This window comes from Plectrocnemia conspersa, unplaced genomic scaffold, assembly GCF_051122295.1.
Source record: "Plectrocnemia conspersa isolate PC_06_02 unplaced genomic scaffold, ASM5112229v1 ptg000011l, whole genome shotgun sequence".
Classification (NCBI taxonomy): Eukaryota; Metazoa; Arthropoda; class Insecta; order Trichoptera; family Polycentropodidae; genus Plectrocnemia; species Plectrocnemia conspersa.
This window is the reverse complement of record NW_028277175.1, coordinates 9,391,742-9,404,271: the sequence shown is the minus strand read 5'-3', so window position 1 is coordinate 9,404,271 and position 12,530 is coordinate 9,391,742. Positions and strand designations below refer to the sequence as shown.

The window sequence follows — 12,530 nt, the reverse complement described above, 5'->3', positions numbered from 1 at the left end:
ATGCCAATGAAGAGAAGACAAGATAGGGCGGTACTTTTAGAATACTAACTTCTAGAAGGCAGCAATTTTACGACTTTAAATATTACATCAAAAATTACAAGAAAAAAATAAAATAGAAATTTTGAAGAGCACTTATACGAAATCGTACAAAAAATTGTGTGGCGAATAATAATAAAATATGACGATTTAGTTATTTTCAAAAGCCTCAAATTTTGGTACTAATTGCATCCAAGAAAATAAAAAATACCGATTAGGGAAACTCGTGAGTATCTTTACGCCTATTCTATTGTATTTTTATAAAACTAAATTATTTATATGAAATTGTGTGTTGTTCTATTATTTTTTTCACATTTGTGTCGTATATTGAAAATTAGGACTTTGTTAAATCGATGGCCCATGTGTTCGCCCCCCTCTAGGACCGGCCCTGCGTAAAACTACTGATGAATGAGATTTTTATAAAAAAAAAAACTTCGATTATTTTATATGCAAAATCGACGAAAGTAATTTTTTCCCCAAAAACACATATTTTATTAATTAATTTTTTCTTATAAAAGTCCTGTTTCATACTGAAAAAATACTTATGCACCAAATTCGCATAACCGTATTATAGAATTATTTTTTATCGCTTCTGTTATTAGCAAAAAAATAATTCTTAACTTCAAAAAAAGCGAGAATCAATAAATTAAGAAAATGCTGTTTTTGTGTATGTAGATAAAATACAATTAATTAAAAAAATATTATACAGTTGATATAAAAAATATATATTTTCAAACATAGGCCCCGGCGAGATTCGAACTCACGATCTCCTGTTTACTAGACAGGCGCTTTAACCAACTAAGCCACGGCGCCGATGCATACTGAATCAAAAATAAACTACCACTCTTTAATGACAAAAAATCTTATATACCATTTCTACCCTGTGAGGAAGAGCACATTTCGACGCAGCAACGGCGCTAAATATTCATCAGCAATTAGTCCCGCGTCATAAAATTACGGCGTAAAACTCGCACGAAAATTGCGTGCAGGATATAAACGACTGTTTATTAAAATGCTTCACGAGCTTGTTGAAGTAAATTAAATGAAATATGCTCTTACGCCCCTACAAGGCTCTAAAAATTCATCGTGCAAGATTTGTGGCGAAAGTGTATAATAAGCGCGGCGGCCGCAAGAAGTTTTGACGGCGCGCTAGCGCGAGAGTTCTTCCGGCTGATGGGCCTCTGGAGTGGGCCCTGGGCCCCTTACATGGAATACCCTTCACGCCCTACAACAAATGAATTAGTTTGCTAATAGCGGATGTGTTTACACTGGGGAGCCCTATACAGGGGCCCCGACAACGGCCCTCTCTAAATAAATACCCGACGCCTCTCTTCTTCTCCTCGGCACACAGCAGCTCAATCACACACCTCTATATGCGTATATACATATAGCAACATATTTGCATGCGTGTTGTGTGTGAGTGAAAGTTAGGTATTTACGTGGATGACAAGGCTTACTTTGGAAACTTGGAGGGTTTTGAACCAATCGTAGCACCGTAGATGGTAACGCGCCCTTCAAGGTATTTGTATTTATGTAACGGTAAAATATTAGCCCTTCCTTATCATCAACATACACAGACGTATTTTAAATATGTAAAATTTAATAGCTGTAAGATTGACTTGTTAGGTATATTAGAAATTATTTATTTTTGGTAATAAAAAGAAACCTACGTATACAAATGCTCACGTAGAAAAATAAAAACTAACACAAACACAGTCAGGAGGAACAAAAAAATTAGATTCTCAAATATTTTAAAAAAGTGATAAGATAACATTTTGTGTCGATAATCCTGGCTTTGATATTACCATCACTTCAATTATTTTCAATTACTTTATCACATATTTCACTCTAAAGCAGCGTTGAACAAATATGTAAATTTTGCGATAGCATAATTTAGTGGACTATTATCTCCTTTGTTTATAGATTTCATGAAAGTGCTTTAGAGAATTGGACAGTTCGATTGCATGTTGTTCTTTTTTTTTATAGGTTTTAACCAAAATATTGTTTATTTTAAGTAATAGCGATTTCAGAATTTTTCTTATTTTAATGACCAATAATAATCAAAAATAAATTTAAAAAAATTAAATATCAAAATCAGGCGCGTATGGTGAGATACTTTCCCTTTCGCTCGCTCGCGTGTTAAGTGACGAGAGTGAGTGAGAGATAAGGGCGTATGGAACGCACGTATTAATTTAGAAAATAAATTAGAACAAGCGACCATTTAATTTATTAAACCTTCATCGCGCATTAAATTATAAAAGATCAATTTTAAATATAAAATAAAAAAATCTTCATTTTATCCATAATTATATTTTAATAACTTTTTAATTAACTAGAGTAATATATTATAGGTAAAATACTTTCATAATGAAGAACAAGTCAAACTCATTTAACAATAACCTTTATCAAACGAAATTAAATTTCAAAGGGTTTACGTGTTTGTTCAATTATAATATAATTTATTAAAAATATATTGGATTAACACAAAGTACTACATAAAATAAATTATATGCATTCATATATAAGTCCTTGAGAATTGTATTTGGACGATTGGATTATTATAATCTTTAATATATATGTATATGTATTTTTATTAAAAACATTTCAATGTAAAGCAGTCGAGTACGTATTTTGTTTATTATACTTTTGTATAAAATATTTTTGTTAAAGTACGTTAGGTACGTATGTCGTTTAGGTAAATTGTGAAAACTGCGTTTGAGTGAATAAAAAAATCGGCATCCAAGGAAATGTAAATTCACGAAAGGCTGAACCCATGAGAATTGTCGTCACAGGAAGTTCTTGACTTTGGGTATCTTGACCCGAGGGATTTCTTATTATATAATAAACCTGCTTAAATTAGTTTCCACATGAAATATATTATTATATTTTCAGGAAGAAAAGAGAAAAAATATGAAATTATACAATATGCAGAACCGATATTATTATACTATGTATAATTTACAATACCGTAATTTATTAATTGTTAATTTCGTGCACATCAATGTAATTTGAAAATTTTGTAATTGATGCATAAATATTCCATACATATATTATGTTTGGAAAGTACATTCAAAAATAAAATAACAACACAAATACGATAAATCAAATTGTGTTATGAAATTTGTATTGAAATTTACCAGTTTAATTCTATAATTTATATCGTGGAAGTGGCTGATATTTATTTATAGATATGATTATTAGTAACGTTAAAATTAGGTTTAAATAATATGCTTAAAATAAATTTATTTATAAATAATTAATGTTCCTATAATATTTTCAATCTAGGCATGTTTAGATTTTCAATACTATTGTTATTTGTATTTTTTATAAAATAATGATTTCTTTGAACTAATAAATGTTTTAATAGTTGTTTATCATTTATGAAATATAGCAGCTTAAAAAATTGTAATTTCAATTCGAAAGTAAGGATTTTAAAATGTTATATGTTGACGACAATAAAAATAATGGATCGCAAAACATCCTAAATTATAAATAACAAAAACGTATATCCTAAGTTGAAATAATCGTTACATAATATTTTTTTTTAAATATGGATAAGAAATATATTTTTTTACGTAATCACAGCAACTGCAATTTATACAATATATAAGAAAAAAACTTCTATATAACATATTTTAATAATGCAAAATAAAATAGAGCATTAATTAACAATTATAAAATCCCACCACATTATTTGGAGGCGCACACCCTCAGCGACGCGCCATTAAAGAACATTTTTTCTGGTTACCCTTTAAGGAGATTTACACTTTGCGGAAGTAGCCCAAAAATCTTGGTGAAAGATGCCATTGGGGACGTTATTAATGCGATTGTAGACTCCTAACTGATCCTTTAAGAAGGGCCACGCTTTGTGGATGCAGCGTAGAGGTTGCAACTTCATAGTTTTGCTTTGAAGAAAATCTTCTTTAGATGATATCCTAAATAGACTCCAACCGGGCAAATGAAGATTGAAAAACAAGAAAAATATCTTGGCAAATGGCGGTCTGCTGAATTATTAACTAGCTCCAAATTTTTACGTTAAGCAAAAATAATAGTGCGGTGGTTTTTTTCTGGTTGATTATTGAAGATCAACTGATGTGGGCTTAAACTGATAATATTTTTAGCGTCTGCCGAAGGAAAATTGATTTTTAGAAGCATTTTATTTTAATAAAATGGGCGTTATATTAATCTTTAAATTAATTGTATAGAAAGTTAGAACACCTACATTTATTTTTCTAAAAATAAATATAATACCAATATAACGTTAAAACAAAAGCATTGTAATAATATTGCTTTGTTTATTGTAAACAATTTTAAATGTGTTTATTTAACCAATTTTCACATCAGATTGTTTCGTGGTTATATTAAATTTACAATAAATATTTATTTATAGTTCTTGTTACAAATAAGGTTTATCGATTGTTTATACCATTGTCTTTCCCTTTATTTATACACTCAATACCACAAGACCGATCTAACTGAACCCTTTGTTAGGTGATAATGAACAGATTAAATTTAATTTAATCTAACTCAACATTGACTGAACTCTAATCACCAGGGAATTTTATCAATATATGTATAAACCTGTGCGCCATTTAAATTAAAATTTTGTATTAGACATTAGTATATTCGGGTATGCTCAGAATGTATTTATAATTGAATTAATTGCCGCAAGCGACTTGATTCAATGCGCAACGATAATTGGCAAATTGTTATTTCACAATAGAATGCATCTGTACAAGGTAGCTATTAGTTTAATTCAATTTCAAAAGCAGGGAGTATTCACATAAGGGCTTACTGCACATGCATGAGAATAAATAAATAAATAAATAAATCTCATTCTAGATATTTGTAATTTTAATCCAACTCGTTTTGATAATGAAGATATGTATTATATTAGTATGTGTTATTCAATGGCGTGCTTAAATCTTTAATTATAGATATTTTAGTTATAGGTAACTATAACTTTAAATGACAATTTTTCTACCATTTTTCTCACAAGCATAGCAGCATAGTAGCAAAGGAATATCTGCCACACAACTCATAGCAGTACAGTCAGCAATGCATGTCTTTTTCTGCTATCATATCCGATTCCAGACGTTAGCGACCAGCTTTTTGATAAGATTTTTTACTATATTTGCGTTAACATAGTCAGTTCTAGAGATATCTATTTAATTATTATGAAATGGATAGCGATGAATTTATGGATTAAGAAAGTGATGGCAAGTTTTGATTAACGCCTCTACTATTAGCTCTAAAGCACACGATATGGATATACGTTCAATATACTTATGATTTTGATAGCGTATATCACGAATCTAATACGGTAATTCAAGACTCTTGTCCATAAAATCTTTACCTTACGCTACATTTAAAACGCTTATTGTATTTTGACTGCATTAATTTTTTAAGCCTATCTGTATAATAGCACTGACTATATATAGCACTTTACAAATTAATTCTGGTCTGAAGATGTAAGTACTTGTTTGTGAGAGCAGTTGAAAAAATTATATACTAGCTAATACATTTTTGAATGATCTCTTAAATAGCTTATACAACTATAGCTATGTTTTCATTTAAATATAAGATTGTATTACACTATCGTGCGCGAATAATATGCTTATATTTAGATATACATATAAATTTATTTTGATATTAAAACGCTTGTATATTTACAGCATCCTAGATCTTCGACCTGATTATAGTATAGGTACATAAATACATACCTTCACAATAAATCCGTGGAACTAAAAGGAATTTCATACCACAATAAGATTTCGACTTGCGACTGCCCAGCGCCCATTCTCATACAATTTAATATGCGAAATTCGGACGGAAGGATGGAAAAAATACATATAAAATAAACGTCGGTACGACCCAAATCATCCCCACACTATCCAGGACAAATTGATCCACAGGGGATTATTTTCGTGAAATGCCCGGACGGGCATCTGACCGAAGGAGTTAATCTCCCACCTAACCCGGGCTCCCGTTTCATCTGCTCCGGACCAAAGCCTGTACGACAAACAGACGAATATCTGTGTAACGTGAACAACATAAGCCCGGATAAGACCACCCCATTTGCTATGATCATTTCCTGGAGGCAAAAAAAATGGAAAAAAAAAGTTTTTTACTTCCCCGGAATTAACAAAAATCAAGGAAGATACGCACACGTCGCTTTGTATGGTGTGCGTGATATGGGTTGTGTTTGCCGTTTGCAGACGACGGCCTTAAATTTTATTTATGGCCAAAAATTGAATTTATAATTTATGTATGCTCTTGTTTGCGCGGCCGAGATGAAAAATTGTTGGGAGCATCTGCCGTAATGCTAATTAGATGTCCAAATATGTGCGTGTGTGTATGCTATGGGGCTTTGTCGAGTTTATTTCAGAGCGATAATTTCTAACTAGATGTATATTATTTATAGTGTGAGTTATTTACCGTTGATCATTTTTAAACTTAAAAAAATAATAATTAATAATTACTGTTATATATAACAGTTTTTATAAATTAAATAAGTATTTATAACATTTATTATTGATTGTTTCGCTCATATTAAAATAAATGTCTGTAACATACAGTCAGGTTATATTTACCTACAAGTAGTGTATATGGTTTTATTAAATAAACTGTGTCATAAACTAAAATATATATAGATTGCACAAACTCTATATTTTTGTAACAGCAAAAGATAAAAAAAACTAGTTCAAATGTATGTAAATACCTAGTAATAATTTTGGATCTGTGAAGTTCAGCAACTTATATTAAAAATGTGCCGAATATTCTCTTTTGAGTTTGGCTTGGAGAATCAGTTCTCTTTTGAGTTTGTCGCCTAAGGATTGCAATATTACTAGAATTTTTAATATTGGTATTACCGAGAGACAAAACAGTTAATTTCAGCCTTACCGGCTGATATTATATCAATATCCCTTTCAATGTTTACTACAATACATCATAGGTGAATATGTTTTATATAAAAATAATACGTTACAACTATATCTAATTGTCATACTGTGTTCTTTAATTGTTGTTTAGTTAATTGTTAATTGTTTCAAGAATTTAAGAGAACGATCTAAGTGAATTTTTTTGCTGCAATAATTTATTTTGCCGTTACCAAACTTCTTCAGCTAAATAACCGACTACATTACAATCATTGTCACGCAATTGTCATGAAAGATATTATCCCTAAAAATCAATAGATAAAAAAATACGTTTTATTGGAATTTATATGGTTTGATCGACATTAACCTCAATCTTCATACGTACTAAGAATATTTTACATATTAACGTTTAAAATGTACCTTGTTCAGTCAAATCTAACGTATATGTGCATCAAATTGGAAGCAATGATAATGTTTATATATTAAAAAAGGAAAAACTCACTTTTCGGCCTCGGAGTCCATCGACGGGAATTCAAAATTTGAAGATTTCAGTACGAAGATTGTTCTATGATTGTTCATCTAGTTTAATCAATGTATCATTATAATCCTTACACACATTATGTATATATTTCATTTTCATAGTTATAACATACCTAGTTAATTTGCAATCCGAATAATTATATTCAATCAAATCGAACAACGCACATTACGATTATTGTCGCGTAGCAAAATTTTATAAACAAAAAATAATTATTTAAAACTGTTGTCACGTTACTGTCGGCCATCTTGTTTTATATTTGAATGCTTATTTTTCATTGGTCGAAACAACGGTGTGTATTACCGGTGTAGCAAAAACAAATATTCTTTTTCTTTGATATTACTTAATAATACTGGTGTAAAAGTGAGCATTTTTTATTTTATTTTATTAAATTATTTATTAATTTGAATTTCAAGTTGTTTTTTAAGTTCTTTTAACCTTGAAGAGTGTGACTTTGCAGCCAAAAAGACGCCGTTGGAAGCTGGTAATAAGTTATTATTTAAAATTACATATATTACCAGTTACTATGATGGACGAGATTGTTTTCTCCGAGCGGTGGTGGAGAAGCTGGCAGAGGGATGACGTCAGCGGAAGATCCTCAAAGGTTTTCTGGTTGTGGCAGCGACAGTGTTTTCTCTGCTACAGTCTGGTGGAGCCCCTCTTTAGTAAAGTAATGTGTGCTTTTTTGTTACGATAACTTTATATTTTATAAATTAAAAATAAAAAAAAATATATTCAAATTCTTAAAGCAATTAATAAGTAATTATAACTCACAAATTCATAGATATTATGATATCTCCATCACAGAATATGTTATGTAAAATAGATAAATTGATAATGTTAAGTGTGACATTATTTATTTTATAATATTTTAACAACCACACAATTGAATTAAAATATTTCATTAAAATTTAAATGCCTTAATTTAATATTTGGTAATTCAGCGATGAAACGCATTGAACTGAAACAGCTTTATCATGCATTATATGATATCCTAAAATATGTGTATCATCAACGTTTTCATAATTTAACTGTAATAATATGCTTTTAATATATTAATTATTACTTTTTAATTTTAACTATTAACAGATTACCGCTCGGTGGTTTGTTGCCGGTACTTTGCTTGGTGGCCGAGTGATTCTGCAGAATAATGGCGAACAATGTTTTTTTTAGTAAATTCCCTGTAATTTGTTAACCTTATTTCTTATGATTTTTTGCATTATTATATTGAGACATATCTTTTGAAAATTCATCCATTAGAGTGCATGGCACACTCTGAATTCAGGAAATCCACACAGTTAAAAAATGCATTTTATAATAGAAGGAATGCAGTATATTAAGTCTCTTCTAAACTATCGACAGAAACGTATCGTGAATATTGCTCTTAACTCAGTTATGTTTGTGATTGTGATTTTAACTTAAAAAAAATATTTTCAATCCCTCCAAAATGGACGAAAGAAATGAAACCTTTTTGGAAAAATTTTAAGACGCGTTGTCCAACTTCCCCAGTGATTGTGAATATAGTGATATGTGCAAAAGTGATATAGTATTATATAGGGTGTCGCAAAATTAACGAACTAAAATAAATTCAACGAACTCTCTTCGCTGTGCATGGTCATTAGGCTTCAGTTGTTGTGGTAATTAAATTTTGTAAGCATGGATACACAGATATTTTGTGAGTTTACGCTGTAAAGAGCTTCTTTTCCACGACGCTGAATTGATGTTCCGGGATTTTCACCAACACTCTCACGCACTGCTTCGATATTGACATTTGAACGGCTTGTTTTTGGACGACCAGTGTGCTTAGCGACTCCAACTGATCCAGTCTCTCTGAATTTTTCAATTAATCTCTTCGCAGTTAACGAACTTAAAACAGTATTCGAACCATATTTTGTATTAAATTTTCGAATTGCAGTCGCCAAACTTTAATTATTTTTGAGATATTATTCAATAATGAAAACACGTTGTTGTATCGTGTAACGCTACATTTTTACTAACCCTAAACTCTCAGCTGTCAAATTTTTTTTTTTCAGTGTTGCCAACATTTACTGCACAAATGACAGCTAATTCAAATCTTGCGTTAATTTTAATAAATATATGAAGTGTTGATCGCATCGATCAATACCTAGTAATTATTTCGAAAAACAATAAAATAAACAAAAAAATGTTTATTCCATTGTTTTTTTCATTTAATTCAATGCGCATTGTTTTATTCGTTTAGTGTCTATTAAAATTTGAATCGTAACAGTAAAATTAAATTCAAAGATTTTCTTTTTAGTAAAGCTAAAAGATGGATGCAGAATTCAGTGAAATCTATCGATTCTGATGACATTTCATCAGTTACTACCACATTTTGCCGTACCCGTGCTGTCAATCCACCAGAAAGGCTTTCGGGTAAACTGAAAAACCATCAGCTAATAAAAATATAATTGGGAGAAATATGGAAGAAGAAAATGTCGTGTTTGTTCTGCACATGTAATAATTAAATATACAGCATACATGTGCAAAAATTGTGAAATTCCTCTTCATATTGATGAGTGTTTTTATACGTATCAAGAAATGTGAATAGTGTAAATAAAAAAAAGTGTAAATATCAAAAATAAATAGTGATATTGTGTGGTGTAGTGATGAAAAAAAATGTGTCAGTGACAGTTGTAAGCAGAAAAAGGACGCCGAAAAATTTGGTGAGTGCGAATTATATTATATTATTAACGGATATTTTTTATAAATTGTTTAGACAAAAATTTATGAAAGCATATAAACACACATATTATTGAATTATAAATAACTGCTTTATAACCATTGCAACCATTTTCAATTTTTACCCATAATATTAGGAATGAAAAATACATAATAATTCATTCAGGATTTTATTCCTCAGAGATTTTTTTAAGCGCAATAATGTTATTTATTAATGAAGGCAATAAACCGATAATTTATCCGAATTGTAGCTTTTTTTCCCTTGATTCTAATTCTAATTTCAGTTTTCCAAATAGTGAGGAAATTTGAAAATAACAAACACCCTGTAAAAATGTTCGTAAGTTAATGGATGCTATTTTTTGGAAGTTCTTTGATTACTGTGTTATCTAATTTATCTAATAACATATAGAATTTTAGATTTAAACATTTTGTTAATTGATGTACTATCAACTGGGATGTTTCGATTTCTTTTGAATAAATTGGTTTTATGTTTACCTAGCCAAACAATTAGACCCTGAAATTTATTTCTGTTCAAAAAGTATAATATAAAATATTATTTTTAATATGAAATAAATATTTATGGTTCATACACTTTTTAAAAAAATTCACGTGCCCCAAAAAAGCGATTTCTCATTGCATAGCAATGGGATAAGACAATTTTTACAAAAATTTGAAGTAAAATATAATTTATTTTTCATTTGATAATACGTAGAAATAGTATTCTATCATATCTGATTATCATATAGAGCAGTGCTTCTTAAAGTTTTTTCATTCACGATCCTATTTATGATTGTGAGTTTCTTCGCGATCCCAGATAAATATAGAATAAAGATATATAAATATTTTTTGCTGATTAGGTAACAATATACATACATATGAAAAAATATAGGTTTAGAATTTGTTTAGAAACATACAAAAATATTAAATTAAAAATTACACAAAAAGTTGTAGATTGTATTTATTATAGTTACAAAAATTATATGCTCTATTTTTCATCAGAACTGCATTTTTTGCAATAATATAAATAAAGGAGAATATTGAGCAAAATATATCGTCGCTGATATATATTATAAGTATACAAAAAATAAAGGGAAAAATCGTTTTATAATGAGATGGATGTGCATGTTTTTTAATGCATAACAAATTAAATTTTAGTGCAATATTTGACACTGCTGGACGTAAAATCTCTTTAACATTTTTTAGCGATGGAATTAAATATGTGTTAAAGGTGAAAAAGTAATTTCACATAAATATGTGGTGTTGAATGGCAGAAGAACACTTAATGCCATATCAGAGATTGTGGGTAATTCAGTTCTAATTCCGATCCAGAATTCAGTCAAGGGCTTTTTTTAGAAAATCTAGTTTGATGTTTGAGTCACTTGAAAGCTCAGCTAATTCCTCTTGAGCTTTATATGGCAGGTGATCAATTTCACTTAAGCCAATCAAAAATAGTTTTTGAATCCAAGATAACTTTTTGAAATCAATATTTGATATAAAGTATTTATGAAACTGTGTTTCTAACGCCTTTAAGGGACATATAATATTTTTTGCGATAAAACTTTTACAATGATTTTTCTCGATTATAAAATTGTCGATACTGGAAAACATTTCGAACGAATCTTTTTTTACCCTACTTTTCCAAATGTTGATCTTTTTAATAAAACTTTCAATTATAACTTTCGAAGTAAATATATCGCAATATTTTCTTTGAATAGACAAGTTGAAATCGTTTAATTTCTCAAAAATATCTGACAGATAACGCAGCTTGGATAGCCATAGATCATTTTGAAAAAAGCAGCAAGATCAAATTTTTGGTCGGTTAAAAATATTTCGATTCCGTCCTTTAATAACAATAATCCTCTTAAACTTTGACGTTTTGATATCTATCTTACTTCTGCATGTAATAATAAATTTGTATAGTTGGAATCCGTATCCTTACAGAGATTTGAAAACAAGCGCATGTTAAGGGCATGGCTCTTAATGAAATTTATAATCTTAACAGCATCCTGAAGCACATCGTTCAATTCTGTGAACCTCCCAATGAATTAGAATGAATCCTCTCAATGAATTAGGCAGTGACTAAAAGTTATATTATCATAATGAGCAGCTTGAAAAAATGATTTAAAACATTTAATTTAAATTCATGTATTTAAATATTTTACATTAAAATCTCGTGACCCCATTTGGGGTCGCGACCCATATTTTAAGAAGCTCTGATATAGAGGCAAACATTATGGGATCCTAGTATTTTTTTTAGAAGCAGGACTTGGCGTGCTTTGGTTGATAAAATAAAGTATACGCATTGTAACTATTCACCAAACTTTAACGTTAAACGTTAACGTTTTAATAAAATCATTGTGCAAATTTACAATTTTCCT

The 12,530-nt window shown here is 29.6% G+C and overlaps 1 non-coding gene across 1 annotated transcript; it reads right to left on the bottom strand.

The window, feature by feature from the left end:
• Positions 1-775: 775 nt before the first annotated feature.
• Positions 776-849, bottom strand: TRNAT-AGU (transfer RNA threonine (anticodon AGU)). The gene has a single exon. It is a non-coding gene; the product is annotated as a tRNA-Thr (tRNA).
• Positions 850-12,530: the final 11,681 nt, after the last annotated feature.